The sequence below is a fragment of the Schistocerca serialis genome, chromosome 3, assembly GCF_023864345.2.
Source record: "Schistocerca serialis cubense isolate TAMUIC-IGC-003099 chromosome 3, iqSchSeri2.2, whole genome shotgun sequence".
NCBI lineage: Eukaryota > Metazoa > Arthropoda > Insecta > Orthoptera > Acrididae > Schistocerca > Schistocerca serialis.
Genome location: NC_064640.1, coordinates 804,908,651 through 804,932,715, shown reverse-complemented (window position 1 = coordinate 804,932,715; position 24,065 = coordinate 804,908,651).

The window sequence follows — 24,065 nt, the reverse complement described above, 5'->3', positions numbered from 1 at the left end:
GTTCACGTAAGAATAAATTTTACGTACTGCCTTCTGCAGGACTTGAAACCATCGTATCTCGACAGCTGATAAAGATTAAGAGATAAAAAATTTCATTTTGAGTTTATCCATTCATCTACCTCAGTGCAAAGTTTGAACCATCAGACCGATGCACATCAAAATGGTGCCATTAGCTGATCATAAATTTCAGTCCAGTTAACATATTTTGCAAAAGGAGTTAATCGTTTCGCACAGTTCCCCTTGGCGCCTCCATATTCAAAAATATGACTGGGACCATCATTGGAAGCAAAAAGGTCTAGTAACTATGAGCACTTATATATCTTCGGTACTGTGTAACAAATCTCTTCTAATGCAAGCTCCTTGCTTTCTATATTTTACAAGGATTAATATGGACCAAAATAAGACAAAAATGTCCATTAAACATGGGCTGTAACGTGCATACGTTAACAGCTATGAGCACTTATTCATATTCGCTACGGTGAAACACACTTCTTCTACTGCGCAAGTGTCCGTAGCTCTTAAGGTATGTAGTTTAAAGCCCATCTTTAGTAGACAGTTTTTCTTGTTTTAGTACATATTATTTTCTCACAAAATATGGAAAGCAATAGGCTTGCAGTAGAAGAGATCTGTTTCACAGTGTCGAAGCTGAAGAAGTGGACTTTGGAATCCATGTTTACAAGTAGTTTTTGCTTCGAATTATCCTTCCTGTCATTTTCCTGAGTAGTGTACATTCCTCCTGGACGACACTGTATAATGATTACAGATATGTTACTATATTACAGCTTTTCTTGTTATTCTCTTACTGGAAGGCAAGAAACAACTTTTTGGAGCGCATATTTCGTAAGATTAAAATATTGCTTGATTCTACTTATGATTTTATGGCCGTATTTTTCCGTATGTGTTGACCTGGAGTTGTACTCAGTTGGGCTGCGTAGATCAGTTTGTCCGACTGTCGGCGTTTTTTGAAATATGTTCGTAAACGCCGAAAATCGGACATACTGGTGTACGCAGGCTAAACAGCACAACTTCAGGACGACACCTACGGAATAATACGATCACAAAATCGTAAGTACAATCAAATAGCTACTTAACCTTACGAAACTTGCGCTCCTAAAAATGGTCTTACCTTCCAATAACTGAATAACGAAAAAACCTGTAATACAATAACACATTTGTAGGCACTACGTGATTCGGTTATTTTATACATATATACTAAAGATGCTTCATAAATAAATAGAAGCGAAACGCATATGGCACAAAACAAACAGCCTTTCATTCAGTTGCGTACACGGACCACATCTACAAGAACATACAAGCAACTATGGAACGATGGAAAACGTAAAAAAGACGATAGATTTAATTCATTTGTCGATTATTTTATGATTTAGCTATTTTTATAAGCAGAAGGATATAATTCTGAAAATGAGATCATTTAATTTACAATTTACAGTTCATATATTCATTTAGTATGTTACTGCTACAATGATGAAGAGATTACTAAGTGACTGGTTTCGGAATGAGGTCATCTACTGAGATCATCAGCATCGGCCATATAACGTCCGTAGCTGGATAAAGTCATCGTCCAGAGTTTCCCACGCTTTACAGTCTTCAGCTACACTCGTCCGTTTCGCTCACGCATGTTCTGTAATGTCATGTACCCACCTTCAATCAGGGCGTCATCTCGGAGTTTTGTTATCTCTTGAAATTCAGCCTCCATTGCCCATCCACCCTCCATCACCTGCTTACATGTCTTACTCAGCCAAATTCCATTTTCATTACAGTCAAAGATATGCTGTCGCCTGTCGGGTGTTCCCTGACGCATTTGCTTCTTTTCCTTCCTCTTTTAGTGATTCCCAACATGGTTCTCTGCATTCATCTTTGAACAACCCTCAGGTTTTGAGTATTTTCTGAGTTTAAAGCCTACATTTCTCTGACATACACCAAAATTGTTAATATATATATATCGTAAACATATCTGCTCAGATCCAAAGCTAATATAGATAGCTCTCAGAAGACAGCTATGCTGAATACTTTAGTACACAGAGCCAGGACTATTTCCGACAAGGCCCACCTTGGTCCCGAGATTAACCATTTGACGACTGTTTTCAAGAGGAATGGTTATTCTGCCGGTGAAATTAAATGAGTATTGACCAAGAAAGTAAGACACGATGCCGGCCATATACAAGAAGAGGACCAACACATAGCGCGGCTTCCTTTTTGCGGTGCTACAACAAGCAAGATAGGCAGAGTCCTAAAGAGGCAAGGAATAAAACCAGTTTTCTGAACACCCAGGAAAATTAAGGAAATGTTGAGACCAGTCAAAGATAGTCTCGTCTTAAGAGTGCCGGGAATTTGTACTATTCCTTGCGAATGCGGCAAGAATTACGTGGGCCAGTCTGTAAGAACCGTTGCCGATCGCTGCATCAGGTTCAGCGACACCTGAAATACAGGTATTTGGAAAAATCAGCGGTGGCTGAGCATAGCCTGCTTAACAAGCATAAGATTTTATTTGAAGAAACCAGAGTAATAGCCCACGCATCGAATTACTGGGACTCTGTGATCCGGTAAGCAGTCGAAATTAGAATTAGCGATAATTACTTTAACAGAGACAACGGCTATGCACTTAGCAACACTTGGAAGAGTGCACTGGATAAAGAAAAATCGCAGAGAAAAACTTCCCGCACTTTACCTCCTGATTCAAGGGATGGCGCTGCAAGCAACGCGGGATAGAAACTACATCTATGGAAGTAGAGGGCACCACTTCACTACGCGCCATATCGCTGTTGCTATGACGTATTCCAGCCAATCAGAAGCCGTCCTTTGCATATAAAAGTAGTAGCCTCGGTAGTTCACGACAGTCAGTTTTAGCCCCGACGACGACTATGGAGGTAGTGGTCGAAACCTTGGAGTTTTTTCCTGAATTGACGCGGCATGTACACCGAGAGATTTTTATTCAAGAAATACCTCGCGAAAGACTTCATAGCCATAATATAGAAATGGTCCAAAAAGATCAGAGAGTGTCTAAGATCGACAAAGGACACAAAGGAGCCCCTCGTAATGTCTGCAGTTTACCGCTCACTGCGTACATGTGGGGAAGTCTATTCTGGAATGACCGGAGAACCCATCAGTACTAGGATCATCGAACAAAAAAATGGCTCTGAGCACTATGGGACTTAACTTCTAAGTCATCAGTCTTCTAGAACTTAGAACTACTTAAACCTAAGTAACCTAAGGACATCACACACATCCATGCCCGAGGCAGGATTCAAACCTGCGACCGTAGCGGTCGCGCGGATCCAGACTGTAGCGCCTATTACTGCTCGGCCATCCCGGCCGGCGATCGTCGAACAAACCGGTACTGCAGCTTGGGACAGGTGGAGAAATGGACCCCGGCGGAGCACGTGCAGTGAGAGACGGACCACGTAATAAAATTCTCCTACACACAGGTTCTTGCTGTGGAGAAGAGCTACCACGCCCCTTTGTTTAGAAAAGCCATTGAAATTCAGGGACACGGCAGTTTTTTTAACAGGAAAGAATAAAGCCCCAAGATAAATGGATTCTCGATTCCTGTGCTGCAGCGAACGACTTTTGTGGGTAGCGAGGTGAAAATCACAGCGGTAATGAGCAAGGAAAGGCCCTCAGATGTCGGTGCGACAAGCAAATATGTATAATCTCTTATGTGTAAGGGTCGTTTGGGTAAAATGGCTCGCACACTTCGTATTAGGTTTAGGTGCTCCGAGGTGGACGGATGAATTGTGATAGTTCAGACAAATTGCTGACAAATAAATATACACTTAACTGCTCTGAGATACTTAAGTTGTGCAGCGACTCGCTGGATGTTCAAATGGCTCCAAGCATTATGAGACTTAACATCTGAGGTCATCAGTCCCCTAGACTTAGAACTACTTAAACCTAACTAACCTAAGGACATCACACCCATCCATGCCCGAGGCAGGATTCGAACCTGCAACCGTAGCAGCAACGCGGTTCCAGACTGAAGCGCCTAGAACCGGTCGGCCACAACGACCGGCTCGTTGGGTGTGCTTGCGGACAGATATAACTGAGCGTACGTTACTGATTATAATTTCAACAAGACTATGTCCATCCTGGACGCCACGCTGTCACTCACTGTCGTAAACACTTGTCCCTGGGAAGGCTATAATGACTGTACTTGTAGACTAAGTCTCTCAGGCTGATCTCCACTGCGAACTGTAGCTACGAGCTGCAACCCTGGAACTCCGTACTCGAAATGTCGTACGCCAACGCCGAACATGAACGGTCCGTTGCTGCCCGTGGCCACCGCTTATCACAACGCAGAAGTCGATCTCATTGGAGGCGGCGCGGAGGCTGCTGATTGGACTGTGATTGTAGTTGGCGGCGAACTTCAAAGACAGTCGAAAATGGTGTCAGCGTGCCATCTACGGTTGCGTCCATTGGCTAGGACACAACGGACTCAAGTCCGCCAGCAATATAGGGCGAATCTCGGACAATGTCAGTTACTCGCGGTGGTGGAACGCCAGAAAAATCACTGAACAAACCCGGCCGAAGATTCCGAGACGAAAACCAGCAGTCAATACGGAAACAAAGATGATTCGGTTATGTTCTTCCAATATATATTACTTCTTATTATTTCCCAGGTCAGTGATCTGAAAACTTTCCTTCAGACTGCTGAGAATAGCTTTAGAGACATGGAATTTCATTGCGTGATTTATCTTTCAAATCTGAATTTCTCAGTATCCTAATGAAGTGCATGGGAAGCTGTAGCACTGGTCTATATATTTTGCAATGTAGTCACTCAGTTGGGATCCATAACCTGTCTCTCAAGGTCTGCAAATGCACATTTAGCTGAAACCGACTAAAAAAGCTTCCTTAGAACATACATATGAATCCCAAAGCAAGTGGTAATTCATCCTAATTGTCTCGTTCTATTATTTCACTAACGTTTGCAAATGATCCACTTGTAAAGCTTCACCCAGCTAAAATTCAACTCTTTTTCTACCCTAACGATGACTGTCTTGTATATTACAGTTGTCTGTTGCTTATCTGTTTCCTTTCTTCAGAATAAAGCTATTACAGCATTGTTCCAGATTGGGGAGTTGAATTCCCCGCAGTCATTCTGCAAATAATTTTGCAAGTTCTTTTCCTATTACTGTGCCTCCCTTTAAGCACTTCCAGCGAAACAACGTCATATCGGAGCACCTTTCGTTTCCTCATACTTCATATTGATTTATACTCCTCATACGACCACAGTGTCATTATTTTCGATATCAAATGTCCGTGTTTCTGCTTAATCTCTTCTACTATACAAAGTTTTAAAGAAGTATTTTGTGAAAATAGTACTGAACACCTTGAATATTTTTAAAAAGTCACCTAATCTGCTGTAATGCGTGTTTATTCACGGACAACCAGTTTCTGTCAAGCAGCCACCTTCAGGTCGTGGATGGACATTACGTCAGGTTAAAGGGCTGTACCTCAGTGACATTAATAATTACGTATCTGACGCCATGAAACCTTCCTTTAACCTGATGCCATGTTCATCCACTACCGGAAGGTGCTTGCTTGATCGAAACTGGTTGTCCGTGCATAGATGCACATTACAGCAGTCTTTACTGGTTTCCTGACGCCATTATTTAAATTTAGACAAGTATTCGAATGCTACACAGTATTCCCTCTTTCCTTAATTAATGTATCGACATCGATCTTAGCTGATGACATTTCGTGTCTACTAAAATTAAGCTTCTGTATTGCCTCTTCATACTCTTATGTTTTTCAGTTTTTTCACAAATTAATTTTTCGTTGTATCTTGTCACAGTCTCTCAAACTCATTTCCGAATAGTTTTGTTTAATGTAGCGTATATCACGTCATTATTGTAATTTATTTCAATCTTTCTCACCTTCTCTTGAACAGAGAACTCGCTTCATTAGATTTTTTTCTTTGTTGTGTTCGTACTAGTTTGCTGTTTGCATAAATATCTTTGCATAGTAACTGTCCTTCTCTTCAAAATCTGTATAATCTTCCTTTTCTAATTTGTTGAACTTTATGCTTAATTTAATCTGGTATACCTCCATACAGTTCTTACAGCCTGCGTTTCTGAATTACTGCATGGTAAGTATGTTTCTTTCTAACAGTGAATCTATTTCTGTTTTTCATCTTGGGCGTCTACTTAATCATATCTCTCTATAGTAGCTAGTACGAGTGGAAGTGTTATCGGATTAGTCGATGTACGTACGACCATATGTTCACCTTCCAAACGTTTTTCCACTAAATACCAGTTACAGACCGGTTATATTTTGTGAGAGTTTTATGGATTGCGTCGAGAAAGAATGTGTTAAGATACTGCACGCTCACACTGACTTTGGTTCCTCTTTCCGCATTCGTGATTTAGGCTTTTACTGTCTTTCCTTTTTAGTCCAGTCTAGTGATCATATCTGCAGGTGGTCGCTCATGTCGGCACCAATGATGTGTGTCGCTATGGATCCGAGGAAATCCTCTCTGGCTTCCGGCGGCTATCTGATTTGGTGAAGACTGCCAGTCTCGCTAGCGGGATGAAAGCAGAGCTCACCATCTGCAGCATCGTCGACAGGACTGACTGCGGACCTTTGGTACAGAGCCGAGTGGGGGGTCTGAATCAGAGGCTGAGACGGTTCTGCGACCGTGTGGGCTGCAGATTCCTCGACTTGCGCCATAGGGTGGTGGGGTTTCGGGTTCCGCTGGATAGGTCAGGAGTCCACTACACGCAACAAGCGGCTACACGGGTAGCAGGGGTTGTGTGGCGTGGGCTGGGCGGTTTTTTTAGGTTAGATGGCCTTGGGCAAGTACAGAAAGGGCAACAGCCTCAACGGGTGCGGGGCAAAGTCAGGACATGCGGGGACCAAGCAGCAATCGGTATTGTAATTGTAAACTGTCGAAGCTGCGTTGGTAAAGTACCGGAACTTCAAGCGATGATAGAAAGCACCGAAGCTGAAATCGTTATAGGTACAGAAAGCTGGCTGAAGCCAGAGATAAATTCTGCCGAAATTTTTACAAAGGTACAGACGGTGTTTAGAAAGGATAGAGTGCATGCAACCGGTGGTGGAATGTTCGTCGCTGTTAGTAGTAGCTTATCCTGTAGTGAAGTAGAAGTGGATAGTTCCTGTGATTTATTATGGGTGGAGGTTACACTCAACAACCGAGCTAGGTTAATAATTGGCTCCTTTTACCGACCTCCCGACTCAGCAGCATTAGTGGCAGAACAACTGAGAGAAAATTTGGAATACATTTCACATAAATTTTCTCAGCATGTTATAGTCTTAGGTGGAGATTTCAATTTACCAGATATAGACTGGGACACTCAGATGTTTAGGACGGGTGGTAGGGACAGAGCATCGAGTGACATTATACTGAGTGCACTATCCGAAAATTACCTCGAGCAATTAAACAGAGAACCGACTAGTGGAGATAACATCTTGGACCTACTGATAACAAACAGACCCGAACTTTTCGAGTCTGTATGTACAGAACAGGGAATCAGTGATCATAAGGACGTTGCAGCATCCCTGAATATAGAAGTTAGTAGGAATATAAAAAAAGGGAGGAAGGTTTATCTGTTTAGCAAGAGTAATAGAAGGCTGATTTCAGACTACCTAACAGATCAAAACGAAAATTTCTGTTCCGACACTGACAATGTTGAGTGTTTATGGAAAAAGTTCAAGGCAATCGTAAAATGCGTTTTAGACAGGTACGTGCCGAGTAAAACTGTGAGGGACGGGAAAATCCCACCGTGGTACAACAACAAAGTTAGGAAACTACTGCGAAAGCAAAAAGAGCTTCACTCTAAGTTTAATCGCAGCCAAAACCTCTCAGACAAACAGAAGCTAAAGGATGTCAAAGTTAGCGTAAGGAGGGCTATGCGTGAAGCGTTCAGTGAATTCGAAAGTAAAATTCTATGTACCGACTTGACAGAAAATCCTAGGAAGTTCTGGTCTTACGTTAAATCAGTAAGTGGCTCGAAACAGCATATCCAGACACTCCGGGATGATGATGGCATTGAAACAGAGGATGACACGCGTAAAGCTGAAATACTAAACACCTTTTTCCAAAGCTGTTTCACAAAGAAAGACCGCACTGCAGTTCCTTCTCTAAATCCTCGCACAAACGAAAAAATGGCTGACATCGAAATAAGTGTCCAAGGAATAGAAAAGCAACTGTAATCACTCAACAGAGGAAAGTCCACTGGACCTGACGGGATACCAATTCGATTCTACACAGAGTACGCGAAAGAACTTGCCCCCCTTCTAACAGCCGTGTACCGCAAGTCTCTAGAGGAACGGAAGGTTCCAAATGATTGGAAAAGAGCACAGGTAGTCCCAGTCTTCAAGAAGGGTCGTCGAGCAGATGCGCAAAACTATAGACCGATATCTCTGGCGTCGATCGGTTGTAGAATTTTAGAACATGTTTTTTGCTCGAGTATCATGTCGTTTTTGGAAACCCAGAATCTACTATGTAGGAATCAACATGGATTCCGGAAACAGCGATCGTGTGAGACCCAACTCGCTTTATTTGTTCATGAGACCCAGAAAATATTAGATACAGGCTCCCACGTAGATGCTATTTTTCTTGACTTCCGGAAGGCGTTCGATACAGTTCCGCACTGTCGCCTGATAAACAAAGTAAGAGCCTACGGAATATCAGACCAGCTATGTGGCTGTATTGAAGAGTTTTTAGCAAACAGAACACAGCATGTTGGTGTCAATGGAGAGACGTCTACAGATGTTAAAGTAACCTCTGGCGTGCCACAGGGGAGTGTTATGGGACCATTGCTTTTCACAATATACACTACTGGAAATGGAAAAAAGAACACATTGACACCGGTGTGTCAGACCCACCATACTTGCTCCGGACACTGCGAGAGGGCTGTACAAGCAATGATCACACGCACGGCACAGCGGACACACCAGGAACCGCGGTGTTGGCCGTCGAATGGCGCTAGCTGCGCAGCATTTGTGCACCGCCGCCGTCAGTGTCAGCCAGTTTGCCGTGGCATACGGAGCTCCATCGCAGTCTTTAACACTGGTAGCATGTCGCGACAGCGTGGACGTGAACCGTATGTGCAGTTGACGGACTTTGAGCGAGGCCGTGTAGTGGGCATGCGGGAGGCCGGGTGGACGTACCGCCGAATTGCTCAACACGTGGGGCGTAAGGTCTCCACAGTACATCGATGTTGTCGCCAGTGGTCGGCGGTAGGTGCACGTGCCCGTCGACCTGGGACCGGACCGCAGCGACGCACGGATGCACGCCAAGACCGTAGGATCCTACGCAGTGCCGTAGGGGACCGCACCGCCACTTCCCAGCAAATTAGGGACACTGTTGCTCCTGGGGTATCGGCGAGGACCATTCGCAACCGTCTCCATGAAGCTGGGCTACGGTCCCGCACACCGTTAGGCCGTCTTCCGCTCACGCCCCAACATCGTGCAGCCCGCCTCCAGTGGTGTCGCGACAGGCGTGAATGGAGGGACGAATGGAGACGTGTCGTCTTCAGCGATGAGAGTCGCTTCTGCCTTGGTGCCAATGATGGTCGTATGCGTGTTTGGCGTCGTGCAGATGAGCGCCACAATCAGGACTGCATACGACCGAGGCACACAGGGCCAACACCCGGCATCATGGTGTGGGGAGCGATCTCCTACACTGGCCGTACACCACCGATGATCGTCGAGGGGACACTGAATAGTGCACGGTACATCCAAACCGTCATCGAACCCATCGTTCTACCATTCCTAGACCGGCAAGGGAACTTGCTGTTCCAACAGGACAATGCACGTCCGCATGTATCCCGTGCCACCCAACGTGCTCTAGAAGGTGTAAGTCAACTACCCTGGCCAGCAAGATCTCCGGATCTGTCCCCCATTGAGCATGTTTGGGACTGGATGAAGCGTCGTCTCACGCGGTCTGCACGTCCAGCACGAACGCTGGTCCAACTGAGGCGCCAGGTGGAAATGGCATGGCAAGCCGTTCCACAGGACTACATCCAGCATCTCTACGATCGTCTCCATGGGAGAATAGCAGCCTGCATTGTTGCGAAAGGTGGATATACACTGTACTAGTGCCGACATTGTGCATGCTCTGTTGCCTGTGTCTATGTGCCTGTGGTTCTGTCAGTGTGATCATGTGATGTATCTGACCCCAGGAATGTGTCAATAAAGTTTCCCCTTCCTGGGACAATGAATTCACGGTGTTCTTATTTCAATTTCCAGGAGCGTATATAAATGACCTAGTAGATAGTGTCGGAAGTCCCATGCGGCTTTTCGCGGATGATGCTGTAGTATACAGAGAAGTTGCAGCATTAGAAAATTGTAGCGAAATGTAGGAAGATCTGCAGCGGATAGGCACTTGGTGCAGGGAGTGGCAACTGGCCCTTAGCATAGACAAATGTAATGTATTGCGAATACATAGAAAGAAGGATCCTTTGTTGTATGAGTATATGATAGCGGAACAAACACTGGTAGCAGTAACTTCTGTAAAATATCTGGGAGTATGCGTGCGGAACGATTTGAAGTGGAATGATCATATAAAATTAATTGTTGGTAAGGCGGGTACCAGGTTGAGATTCATTGGGAGACTGCTTAGAAAATGTAGTCCATCAACAAAGGAGGTGGCTTACAAAACACTCGTTCGACCTATACTTGAGTATTGCTCATCAGTGTGGGATCCGTACCAGATCCGGTTGACGGAGGAGATAGAGAAGATACAAAGAAGAGCGGCGCGTTTCGTCACAGGGTTATTTGGTAACCGTGATAGCGTTACGGAGATGTTTAACAAACTCAATTGGCAGACTCTGCAAGAGAGGCGCTCTGCATCGCGGTGTAGCTTGCTCGCCAGGTTTCGAGAGGGTGCGTTTCTGGATGAGGTATCGAATATATTGCTTCCCCCTAGTTATTCCTCCCGAGGAGATCACGAATGTAAAATTAGAGAGATTCGAGTGCGCACGGAGGCTTTCAGACAGTCGTTCTTCCCGCGAACCATACGCGACTGGAACAGGAAAGGGAGGTAATGACAGTGGCACGTAAAGTGCACTCCGCCACACACCGTTGGGTGGCTTGCGGAGAATAAATGTAGATGTAGATGTAGATGTAGAAGCATCTCGATGTAAATGGAGCATTTAGCAGTCCTTTATTACTTTTTCTTCGAGTTTTTTGCTGATTCTTAATTTTTAATTAGAGAAACTAACTAGTTATCTTGAAACAAAAGAGCGTATTTTTTACCTTGTATAAATCAAGGTGTTCATGTACGCTTGATGTGATTAAAAGATCTATGGTACCTAATTTAAATACCAAGAACGCTACAGCAAAGTTTGTCATAAGGTCGTATTATCCATTAATGGACTTCGGAGGATTCGGTACTGCGATGCTTAGTTTTTGACATGAATCCAACAGTGAGACGTCCTGAAGACTAACACAATTGTTAACATGCAGAGTCTACCGGGTTTGAGTACCATGTTACTGACAAATTCGTAAACTGAAAATTACTATCTGGAGTCTGAGGGAGCCTGAAGTCATAAAGAACGAGTATGTATTTTGCTGTACTGATCGATATTCTGCTGTTCTTTTTTGTGGCAGATACGTGGGAACCGTAAATGAACTGAAAAAACGATTCTTTATCAAACACATGCACAAAAGAAATTCAAATACTACTCAAATGTTAAAGATACACCCTAGATCGAAATATCTAGATACAGTGATAGTATGAAAAATGGGTAGTGCTCATTGTTTTCTCGTCCGGAAAACGGTGCATGATGGCAGCTTAGAAGACGCTAATAATGCGGAGAGGACTGAACAAAAATATAGGCAGTATACAAATAGAATGGCATTGGATTAAGTAGGATAAACGGCGAAGAATACCAGCGAAGTGTAATTTTACCATACGGAAGAGAGTATATAGGAAGCTGAACACAGGGTAAGTAAGAGCAAAAGTCGCAACGAACTACGTATATGAGATTTTAATCAATATTATGAAAGTATTTGTTATGCTATAAAGATATTAATGTAGTTAAAATTCTAGACTATTTCTGAGCTCGTTTTAGTACTGCAGATATTCGAGCTTGGTTGTTCTGTTGTGTGTCCCAGAGAGGAGATTTGAGACACATGTTTCATAGGTAATCCGGTGATATGCGAAAATGAGATGATGAAGGAACAGTAAAAGCAGTTCGATGAATATGGAAGGAAGGTGCAAAATAAATGAATGAAATTAATCTCGGAACGAAGAACAATCAACGAAAAATTTTAAAAAAGTTAACAGAGGGCTGAATGATTTTCGGAAATGAGACGTCGCAAAAAGAAAGTGGAATTGTGCTATAACGAAACCATTTCATGCGGTACTGATTCATACGGAGCAGGCGTAAGCAATAAGAGCTGAAATTTAAAAAAAAAAAATTACAAACGAGTAAAACGAAAATTGTGATGAGCAATAGGTTCCACAAGTAAGGAAAGAGACTAGAATGACAATCAGGATACTCTGGTTGAAACATATTGAAGTAACGGATTTGATATAATCACTGGCACAAACATCTCCAAAGCAATTCCGAAAAAATATGAGTCCCACAACAAGGTCTCGTTTTTGTGGAACCTGAGAATGCAGATACGATATCCTCAACGACCTTGATCCTCCGAACTCGATATTCCCCTGCTGATGCTAATAACTTGTTCCCACGCGTCTTATGCAACTGGCGTCTTTACTATCTTTACGTCACGAAACAGAATAGTTACTATACGAGACACGCGCAAGTTTATTCTTTCCCTGGTATCCAGTAGCTACAAAACTCTGAATGGCTAACGAGCTAGATATTCATCTTTTACAGAGGTGGAGACTGCCGTACTTAATTCACCGCTCTTTCATATCAAAGCTATCTAAAGAAAAGAAAATGTGGAAATTCCTTCTAGAGCTTTACATGTGACGTATTCCGTATTGCCTCTTCGGTGTTCAGATGTCTTCAGAGTATGGTTAGGTGTAAGATTTGCACCACTATCTAAGTCTAAGAGCGCGAATTGGAGGACGCTATATAAACAGGTAGCAGGTGGACATTTATACCTATGCCTGAAATGCGACATGCGTTCACAGTACCTTAAAGAGTGAAGACGATGTCACTGGTTACTCTCGACGCGCTAAGACGAATGTGGTCGATCAAAAATATCTTATTTTATTGGAGTTAATGGTACTTCAAGTTAATGAATCATTATCTCAGTGTGATGGAAGTACTGTTCTCGTAATTTTTCGCGAAAATAATTATTATTTGAATGACTCCTTCCATCCCCAGAGTTCTGCATTTTCCTCAGTATTCTCTCTTCCAAAACAGCCATTAAATATCAAGAATTATTTTTCATTAATCCCACGAACAAAAATTACAGTATGCAGAAAGAAGTCAAACATATATAGTTCAGTAAACTTGAACGACTTAGACCTGTGACATATTGTAATATACGATTGCTAATACGGATTGTATTACATTTGGAAGCATTCGTTTTAAAAATTTCTGTGAATATTATCTTAGGTGGGCTAGTTCCGTGATTTGGGTTGGACCTACTTGCTGGACTGCAGCCCAGTTACTTCCTACAATTAACAAGTTGCCAGATATTTGTTTACTAAGTACTACAGAATTACTAGGAATGGCTTCGGTTGCAAATCTCGCTTATGGTAAAATGTAACAGACCGACTGGACTGTTTCTTATTATAAATGTGTACTAACTTCGTAAGACTGATGTCGACAGTGCTCTGGTACTATTTATTATGTTGCTTATGGCAAACCTGCATCATTACGTCGTCAGTTCCTTTAACGATGTGTCCGTGCTGAACGTACGCTGAGGTACAAAAGTCATGGGATATCTCCTAATGAGTCGGCCGTTGTGGCCGAGCCGTTCTAAGCGCTTCAGTCCGGAACCGCGCTGCTGCGGTCGCAGGTTCGAATCCTGCCTCGAGCATGGATGTGTGTGATGCCCTTAGGTTAGTTAGGTTTAAGTAGTTCTAAGTCTAGGGGGCTGATGACCTCAGATGTTAAGTCCCATAGTGCTTAGAGCCATTTGAACCCATATTGTTTCGGACCTCCTCTTGGACGACGCAGTGCAGCAACTCGACGTTGCATGGACTCAACAAGTCGTTGGAAGTCGCCTGTAGAAATATTGAGCCATGCTGCTAGCCGTCCATAATTGCGGAAGTGTTACCGGTGCACGATTTTGTGCACAAACACAGCTTTCAATCCCAAAGAAAGCAGGTTTTGACAGATGTGAAAATCACCGAATTATCAGTTTAATAAGTCATGGCTGCAAAATACTAATGCGAATTCTTTACAGACGAATGGAAAAACTGGTAGTAGCCGACCTCGGGGAAGGTCAGTTTGGATTCTTTAGAAATACTGGAACACGTGAGGCAATACTGACCGTATGACTTATCTTAGAAGAAAGATCAAGGAAAGGCAAACCTACGTTTCTAGCATTTCTAGACTTAGAGAAAGCTTTTGACAATGTTGACTGGAATACTCTCTTTCAAATTCTAAAGGTGGCAGGGGTAAAATACACGGAGCGAAAGTCTATTTACAATTTGAACAGAAAGCAGATGGCAGTTATAAGAGTCGAGGGACATGAAAGGGAAGCAGTGGTTGGGAAGGGAGTGAGTCAGGGTTGTAGCCTCTCCCCGATGGTATTCAATCTGTATATTGAGCAAGCAGTAAAGGAAACAAGAGAAAAATTCGGAGTAGGAATTAAAATCCATGGAGAAGAAATAAAAACTTTGAGGTTCGCCGATGACATCGTAATTCTGTCAGAGACAGCAAAGGACTTGGAAGAGCAGTAGGACGGAATGGACAGTGTCTTGAAAGAAGGATATAAGATGAACATCAACAAAAGCAAAACGAGGATAATGGAATCTAGTCGAATTAAGTCGGGTGATGCTGAGGGAATTAGATTAGGAAATGAGACACTCAAAATAGTAAAGGAGTTTTGTTATTTGGGGAGCAAAATAACTGATGATGGTCGAAGTAGAGAGGATATAAAATGTAGACTGGCAATGGCAAGGAAAGCGTTTCTGAAGAAGAGAAATTTGTTAACATCGAGTATAGATTAAAGTGTCAGGAAGTTATTTCTGAAAGTATTTGTGTGGAGTGTAGCCATGTATGGAAGTGAAACATGGACGATAAATAGTTTGGACAAGAAGAGAATAGAAGCTTTCGAAATGTGGTGCTACAGAACAATGCTGCAGAATAGATGGGTAGATCACATAACTAATGAGGAGTTATTGAATAGAATTGGGGAGACGAGAAATTTGTGGCACAACTTAACCAGAAGAAGGGACCGGTTGGTAGGACATGTTCTGAGGCGTCAAGGGATCACAAATTTAGCATTGGAAGGCAGAGTGGACGGTAAAAATCGTAGAGGGAGACCAAGAAATGAATACACTAACCAGATTCAGAAGGATTAGGTTGCAGTAAGTAATGGGAGATGAAGAAGCTTGCACAGGATAGAGTAGCATGGAGAGCTGCATCAAACCAGTCTCAGGACTGAAGACCACAACAACAACAACCTATATATGTTCGATGGAATTCATATCGGCCGATCTGGGTGGTCAAGTCATTCGCTCGAATTTTCCAGAATGTTCTTCAAACCAATCGCGAATATCTGTGGCGCGGTGAGATGATGCGTTGTCACCCATAAAAATTTCATCGTTATTTGGGAGCATGAAGCTCGTGAGTGGCTCCAAGTAACCGAACACAAACATTTCCGCTCAATGATCGGTTAAGCTAGACCAGAGGACCCAGTCCATTCCACGTAAACACGGCCTGCACCATTATGGAGCCACCAGCAGCTTGGGCAGTGCCTTGCTCACAACCTGGGTCCATGGCTTCGTGCGGTCTGCGCCACACTCGAACACTACCATCAGCTCTTATCAACTGAAATCGGGACTCATCTGACCAGGCAACGGTTTTCCAATCGTCTGGGGTTCAACCGATATGGTCACGAGCCCAGGAGAGGCGCGGCAGGCGCTATCGTGCTGTTAGCAAAGGTGTCGATCGTCTGCTGTCATAGCGCATTAACACCAAAATTTCTCCGCATTGCCCTAATGGATGTGTTCGTTGTACGTCCCATACTGATTTCTGCACTTATTTCAAGCAGTGTTGTTTGTCTGTTAGCAATGACAACTCTACGCATACGCCACTGCTTGAAGTCGTTAAGTGAAGGCCGTCGGTCACTGCGCTGTCAGTGGTGGGAGGTAATGGCTGAAATTTGGTATTCCCGACACTCTCTTGACACTTTGGCTCTTGAATCCTCTAATGATTTCCGAAATTGAATGCCCCGTGCATCTAGCTCCAACTAGCATTCTGCGTTAGGGACCGATGACCGTTGCAGTCTGGTCCCTTTAATCCCACAAACCAACCAACCATTCTGCGTTAAAAGTCTGTTAATTTCCGTCGTGCTTCCATAATTACGTTGGAGACGTTTTAACATAAATCATCGGAGCAAAAACGTCAATACCCTTGTATACCTTGTGTACACGATACTACCGCCATTTGTCTCTGTGCGTATAGCTATCCCATGACTTTCGTCACCTCAGTGTATATTTAAGCTGGGATGAAATAAATATCTATCTACACTGACACAAAATAATTGACCCCTTTCTATATTAATGTTGAAGCCTTAAAGTCTTTGGTTCTAGTATTGCAATTATGATGTTTTAAAAATATTTTTAATGACAATGTGCAGCAGTAATAAAAATGCCGCCCGCCCGGTTAGCCGTGTGGTCTAACGCACGGCTTTCCGAGCGGGAAGGAGCGCCTGGTCCCCGGCACGAATCCACCCGGCGGACTAGTGTCAAAGTCCTGGGAGCCGGCCAGTCTGTGGATGGTTTTTAGGCGGTTTTCCATCTGCCACGCCGAATGCAGGCTGGTTCCTCTTATTCCGCTCAGCTACACTATGTCGGCGATTGCTGCGCAAACAAGTTCTCTACGTACGCGTACACCACAATTACTCTACCACGCAAACATAGGGGTTACACTCGTCTGGTGTGAGACGTTCCCTGGGGGGGTCCACCGGGGGCCGAACCGCACAATAACCCTGGGTTCGGTGTGGGGCGACGGAGGGGTTAAGTGGATTGCGATAGTCGTCGTGGGGTTGTGGACCACTGCCACTGCGGCGGGGACGGAGCCTCTCCGTCGTTTCTAGGCCCCTGGTAACATACAATACAATACATACAATAAAAATACCAACAATCCTAATGAGGTTGCTGGAGGTAGTTACAAGACCAATACCAGGTGTAATTCTTATAACAGAGTTCTGTATTCTGAGACTATTATGTTTGGAAATCGAGTTTTACCACACTGAAAATAAAAATTCGTAAAGTGATTCTGAATTGAAATATGCAGAAGAAATGAGCATTTTCATTTATATTTCGCCTATGTACTAACCGTAGCTGAACTAAGAAGCTACAGAAAATCCAGGCTGTCGGTTTTCAGCTCAGATTGTGTTCCGTTTTTGGTTTCAAAAACGGAATGCTCTCTATTGCTTGGATTTCATTGATTGCCTAGACTGAAATTACAGCTTTCGGGCGCTTTATAAGAAGTACTGAACTGTAGGTAACAAGTGCTGCCAAAATTTAACGAAAATCCTTCTCATTTGAACCAATATTTTTGTAATATATCATTAGCTGTCTTTCAGGAAAAGGACTAGAGCTCTTTTATATTCCCATATCTATACAGGGTGGTCATAAACAAACTGAAAAGCTTGCAAGGGTGTTGCAGGGTAGATTGTGCTGAGAAATAATTCTTAAAAAAAAATCGATTCGTCGCTCCGTTTCCGAGTTAAGTAGTATTGATGTTAGCCCATCAGGCCCTTGTGCGCGCAAATTCAAGCGGCCCGTCAGAGATGGTGTCGCCAAACGTGTACTTCGTTAGATTTCCTAAAAGCGAACAAGAGAGCGACACAAAAATTGGACATGGGACTGTAGTTAAGCTCGAAACCGGGTGAAAGGTTGCTCAGTCTCGTGAGCTGTCATCTTCACTATGAGAACAACTGACACTTTGTATCTGGCGGGCCGCTTGAACTTGCGCACAAGGTCTGGTTGGCTAACTCCAATGCTAATTAACTTGTTAATTACGCAAGGTATCGAATTTTTTTGTTAGTAGTTATTTCTCAGCAAAACCTGCCCTACAACGTCCTTACAAATTTTTCATACTGTTTCTGACCACCGTGTATAATCTGGAAACAGAAGGGATTTGTGACTTCACTCATCTTTACGACTCTGATCCTGCAGCTGTGAATACTTATCCACATCCAAATAATGGGATTATGATGGAAGTTTTCAGTTAAAGCTACTGTATTTCCTTTGTTCACTGCGCAGAAATGTTGCTGTGGATTACACCATCTACATTCCTTAAGAATTTATTGTATGATTAAGGTGATACAAATTTACTCTCACTACTTTAGGAACCATAACGGTACCAGGCTACTGCGTCAACGTTTTTCAACAGGACAAATTCTTAAAGGATACAAATAAACCTACATGAAGTGTAACTGTGTTTTTCACATCGTACGAATTGCATTCTGATGTCCGATCTGCAACCAAAAGAATGTCCAGCATGTGCATGTATGAAGTAGAACTATACGAGGAGACAGGTGGTGTATGTACCTGTGACCTCACGTCACAGACTGGAACGTTCTAAATAAAACAGAATGGCGAAACGAGCACAATATCCGAATAAGGGAGTAACCATTGGAGTCTTAATCTTATTCCGCGTATATATGGAGATAGTAACTGTTCTCGAAAGAACAGATACCACTGATGACCCTGCAGTTTCTCTAGAATAAATGATAATTAATTGAAACCCTCAGATGCCGACAAGTGTTGTTGATACCTCGATGAGTACAGCTAAAAATCTGTGTTCCAACCGGGACTCGAACCCAGTATCTCCTGTTTACAAGGCAGACGTCCTGTCCATCTGAGCCACCAAGGACACAGATGAATATCGCGACTGCAGGGACTTATCCCGTACACGCTTCCCGTGAGACCCACAAGGCTACCCAGCCATTGACCTTCGTCTGTGCGAATGCGCACAGGTTGCCCGAATTCTTACGGGAATCGTCACCTTAGAGTGCGCTAGTAATGAGTGGATGGGCAAATATCTATTAGGTACATTACGTATGTAGATTGTGCACAGTTAGGAATGTGGGTTTCACGGGAAGCGTGCAAGGGATAAGTCCCTGCAGTCGCGCTGTTCGTCTGTGTCCTCGTTGGCGCAGACGGACAGAGCGTCTGCCATGTAAGCAGGAGATCCCGGGTTCGAGTCGCGATCGGGGCACACGTTTTAAGGGGTCCACATAGAGGTATATCAACAACACCTACCGGCAGCTGAGGATTTCAATTAATTATCATTTACTCCGCATATGTAGGATGTCCTCAGTTCTAGACAAATATTTCGTCCATGATGCACTATTTAGATGCAAACAACTATAGATGTACTGCTTCAGTTACTTTTCAGTTGTAGGTTGACGGATCTTGTCCGTCCTTTGCACACTTTAAAACAATTGAGGTACCTTCTCAGAATAAAATGGACACAGATATCACTCGATGACATAAATAAACTTATCAACAACATCGAGCGTAGTTGTCTTCACTGTATTGCTGCACGGATAATTAGGTTGCTTATAACAGCTTGATTGCATCCTTACTTATTAATTTTCCTGTTATTCTCTCGAAGGTCGAATTTATAGTTCACCCCGTTCTCTGCAAAATATTATTCAATTTGAAAGAAAGGAAGGTTGAGATTCGTTGTCTCATTGAGGGAGACCGTTATGTGCTACGCGTTAGCTCAGCTCAGTATAGGTGATGAAGATAATCAACCCTAGCCTTGTCGAAGCTGTAGCTCTTATATGCTTCAGGAAAACTCGAAAACCTGTATCATAATGTTCAGGAGATGAGTTAAACAACTCTCCACTGGTATACGACTCTTGAGTCTCAGAAACGTCCGGTGTTATTCAATTTAGCTATATTAATAAATGTACAGTATGTTACTGTGTCCTTTCACTTATATGAAAAGCAGTTGCTCTCTAATTTGTGCCTTATTTATGACGGGCTATGTATGCCATTCATCACTGCTTCTTTTATGTGAGTATTTATGTATGTATGTGTGTATAGGACGCCCAACATCGAGGTCATCAGCAACTGCTGCTTCTGAAACTAGCATTTATAGCTAGGATGGTGTTATTTTGCCACGACGTCAACGAACTGTTACTCAAGAAGAAAATTCTAACAGCATATAAATGTACGTCCGAACAAGTTCAGAAATTCTTCATCGCCTGCATCCCATGGTACATGTTCAGTCTACGTGCAGTAAACGCCTATAAGGAATATAGGCCAAATTCCAAGCTAGAAATGGAGCCTCAGTGACAGTGATAGAACAGAAAAGGGGTTGAAAATTGAACTCGGCAGAGGGTCACCTGTGTTCATCTAGCGTTTTTGTGCGTATTTTTATATGAGCAAACTGACTATGAAACTTACTGCTGTGACATTATTACTATTACATAACTCTGTGCTGCAGTTATATCTGACGTTTTCACTTTTGATAGTAACGCATTTGATGATAATAGAAGAATTCCTAACTTTCTCTCTGGTTCTGGCGCTGGATAAACTGACCAAGTGGTAAGCCTTCTTCCATTCTAAGTCTTGCCTCATTCGTATTGAATTATACCAGTTCTACCAGTTCGGGAGCCCACAAGTGTATTCTGAGGGACTCGTGTAATCACATGGCTTAGGAAACTGGCACCTCAGGTATGTTGCAACTTTCTTCTTTGTCTCTGTTTGGCAGTAAAAAACCCAGTCTGGCTCTGGAACTAGCAGACGAACTACTTCTACTATAACCTCATACTCAATAAATTGTCGTTTATTAAGCTAAAAGGGAAAGATTTTGTTCGTTTTCTTTCTACGATAAGGGCTTGCGGCTACCGGGAAAATTTTTATTTGTGTTTCTATCTCCCATCCAGTATTACAGCATATATAGTAAATAATCTCTCCTGATTGTGATTATATTTTTTCAATATGAGAACAGTCTGTGCTATTCAAATTTGGCAATAATCATCAACGTAGTCAATAAAATTATTCTGTGTTTGGGACCACATTGTCAACTATAAAATTCCGATGTTTAGGAGACTATTGCCATTGGCGGAAACAGGAGTTTTCCATTGGAGTTTCCTTTATTGCTTGGCATTAGAGGAAATCGGCGAATAGGAAAACGAATAGCAAAACTCTGCATGACCCGCTGAAGTGTCGGAACATCGATGCTGTCGATGGTCTCCTGAATGGCTGCTTTCAGCTCAGCAGTGGTTTTGGGGTTAATGCTGCACACGTTGTCTTTAAAATAGCCCCACAAAAAGGAGTCGCATGTGTTCAGATCCGAAGAATATGGCGGCCAATCGCGGCCCATACCAGCGACCTCTGGGTACCCCAGAGCTAGAATGCCGTCCCCAAAGTACTCCTCCAGGACATCAAATACTCTCTTGCTCCGATTTTTTTAAATCTCATTTTCCTCGTTTTCGTTCGTTGTATTTGCTCGGAACGGACGTCGGAAGACACCCGTTTCGGTTCGTCGTTGATCCATTAACTCGTTTTTTTAGTTACAGAGAGCAGCTAACCCTCTGACCGAACACTATGAGTTACCGTGCCGGTGATAGGGTCGAGATCCGTCTTGCATGAACCACATCTTGTCAAAATCAGGGTCACTTTGGATAAAGGGGATGAATCATCTTCCAAAAACTTCACCTACCGTTCAGTAGTCACCATGCCACCAAGGAATATCGCACCGATTTTTCCGTCACTGGACATTGCACACCACCCCGTCACCCGTTGGGGGTGAAGAGAATTCTAGATCGCGAAATGCGCATTCTCAGCCCCCAAATGCCCCAGATTTGCTTATTGACGAACACATCCAAATAAAAGTGGGCTTCGTCGTTAAACAAAACCATAAAAAAATGGTTCAAATGGCTCTGAGCACTATGGGACTTAACTTCTGAGGTCATCAGTCCCCTAGAACTTAGAACTACTTAAAACTAACTAACCTAAGGACATCGCACTCATCCATGCCCGAGGCAGGATTCGAACCTGCGACCGTAGCGGTCACGCGGTTCCAGACTGTAGCGCCTAGAACCGCTCGGCTACTTCGGCCGGCACAAAACCATACATGCACATACTAATTCCTATAATGCTCCGCTGCCAACTGCGCAGTTTGAATGTCCTAACGCAAACCGTTCAGAAGTTATGGCTATTTTATTTCACATAGTTCGATAATTATCACCATGTGCCTGTTTGTGCACAACACCCAGAACGCTGTAGATACCGGCACCTGTGTTGATGCTGTGTTCATTGGCTTCCGGAAAGCGTTCTATACGGTTCCGCACTATCACCTAATGAACGGAACACATGTATACGGAACATAGGATCAGCTTTGTGATTGCACTGAAGAGCTCCTGCAACCAGAACGTAGAATGTCATTCATAATGAACATAATTCCTAGAAGTGACTTCTGGTATAGCCCGAAGAAGTGTTATAGGACCACTGTTGTAGCATAGAACGTCCTAAGCTCTATTCAGATGTTCATGGATGAAGCTGTTGTACACAGAGTGGTCAGAAACAGTCTGACAAGCTTGTAAGGGTGTTGTGGGGTAGGGTATGCTGAGAAATAACTGTCAAGATAAATACGATATGTTGCACCATACCCGACTTAATTAATACTGAATTTAGCTTATCCGGCAGTTCTACGAGTAAATTCAAGCGGCCCGCAAGAGACGGTGTCGCCAACCGTGTGCTTCGTTTGGTTTCCTAAAACTGAAGAAGAGAGCGATACAAAAATTGGACATGCGACGGTAGTAAGGACTGAACCAGAGCCAGAGGTATTTGTGATCTATCGTCTACGCTATGAGAACAACTAACACTAACTGTATCTGGCGGGCCGCTTGAATTTGAGCGTGCAACGGCCTGATTAGCTAACTTCGACGCTAATTAACTCTGAAACAGCGCAACGTACCGGGTTATTTCTCAGCACAAACCTACCGGCAACACCCTTACAATCTTTTGTACTGTTTGTGACCACCTTGTATGGAGAAGTTGCAACGATAGAAAATTGTAGCGGTAAGCAAGAAGACATGCTGGGGATAGAAGCTTGTTGTGGGGATTGGCAGTTGACACTCAACATAAACGAATGTTAAGTACTGTGCGCAAATGGGCAGAGAAGACCAGTAATTGTGTGACTAAACAACTGCTGAACATTCACTGGAAGCAGTTACATCCGTTAAATATCTTTGAGTATGCGTAGGAGCGATTTGAAGTGGAACGACCACATAAAACCAATGGTAAGAAAATCAGATGTCAAACTGAGGTTCACTGGAAGAATTGTCAGGAAGTGCAGTTAACAATGAAGGGGCTATGTTACGAAACACCCGTTCAAGCAATACTTGAATATTGGTCATCAGTATGAGTTCCTTACCAGAGGAGTGATAGATGAAATAGAAAAGATCCAGGTTTGTTTAAAAGGCGCGAAAGCGTAGAAGAAATGATGATTTAACTTCAGAGGCAGACGCTACGAGACAGATTTTGTGCATACGAAATGGTTCACTGTCAAAGTTCCGAGAGGGTTACTTTTAAAAGAATCAACCAATATATTGCTTCCTCCTACGCATAACTCACGAAATGGCTATTAAGGTAAGAGATGTGAGCTTGCAAGGAAGTTAACGAACAATCATTCTTCTTGCGCGCCTTCCTTGACTAGGTCAGGATAGAGGCGTGACTGTGTCACCTAAGTACAGTCCACTGCGCACCATAAAGGGGCATGTGGAATATACGTATAGATGTAGACGTGAATTTTGAAGATTAAATGGGAAGCTACGGAATAATATCTTACTGATGTCCGACTGCGGGACTGGAGCCGCATCGTCTTCCACCGACAACCATAAGTCATATGTGTAACAGTGTATTCTAAACGAAAACACTCGTTCTAGTTATGACAGAATACTTCAGGCTTCGTCTTTTATTTTTTCAAATGCCACCAAACAACGCACGGATAATA